Genomic DNA, 797 nt, shown 5'->3' on the forward strand with positions numbered 1-797 from the left:
TGGGAGATGTCTTAAAGCATCAAGAAACATCATATTGTGCATCTTTCTGATAAAGGAAAGGAAACAAGACTCTGTACATACATGAGTTGAACCCATCCTGTGGGGACAAACCTTTTTTTTTGGTCTCTTATAGGTCCCAATGTAACCATGTGCAGCGCGTACATTAATGAAAATAATATTTAATTGCTAATAACAATTTATTTAGATCAATTGATTCATAATGATATTGTGAATTTTCAGCAAGGCTGGCTGTTCTCCAAATTATTAAAGCCCATGTTCTGGGCTGAACTACCGGGCAGGCCCATGATTCAGGTCGGTTGTTGTTTAGTACCACATCGGCTGGATTAGCAAATCTAGCTCCCCCCAACGTGGCATAAAACGACGCCTTGGGCGATCTGGTAACGCATCTTTGCGCTTGGGGCAATGACGCAGCTAGTGAGGTCATACCGAGGCGCGTCAATTGCTGGTTGAAAACTATTTCCAAACCCCCTCTGCGGCCCACCTGGGCCACAGAGAATTTCTGGAAAGGGCACCCTCTAACCAGGGTAAAACCCTACAATTCCTAATGAAAAAATTTAGGCTACCAACTCAGTCCGTAGCTAGCCCTGCAAATGGGCTCTCTCATCCAAGTCTGGTATGCATGTTTAATAAACTCACCCCTCCCATCTTGTGGCATGCACCACCTCCCATCGTCGCCGCCTTGGCACCGCACACAAGCCGGCCCAGCCGCGAGACCACCCCACCCCGCCGTTCCACTCCCAGCCCAGACCTGCGGGCAAGTGTGCGGATCCCGAGTG

The 797-nt window shown here is 48.4% G+C and overlaps 1 non-coding gene across 1 annotated transcript; it reads left to right on the forward strand.

The window, feature by feature from the left end:
- Positions 1 to 405: 405 nt before the first annotated feature.
- LOC117841201 (U4 spliceosomal RNA) lies at positions 406 to 538 on the forward strand. Its single transcript, XR_004637225.2, has one exon. It is a non-coding gene; the product is annotated as a U4 spliceosomal RNA (small nuclear RNA).
- Positions 539 to 797: the final 259 nt, after the last annotated feature.

Source organism: Setaria viridis, chromosome 9 (genome assembly GCF_005286985.2).
Source record: "Setaria viridis chromosome 9, Setaria_viridis_v4.0, whole genome shotgun sequence".
Classification (NCBI taxonomy): domain Eukaryota; kingdom Viridiplantae; phylum Streptophyta; class Magnoliopsida; order Poales; family Poaceae; genus Setaria; species Setaria viridis.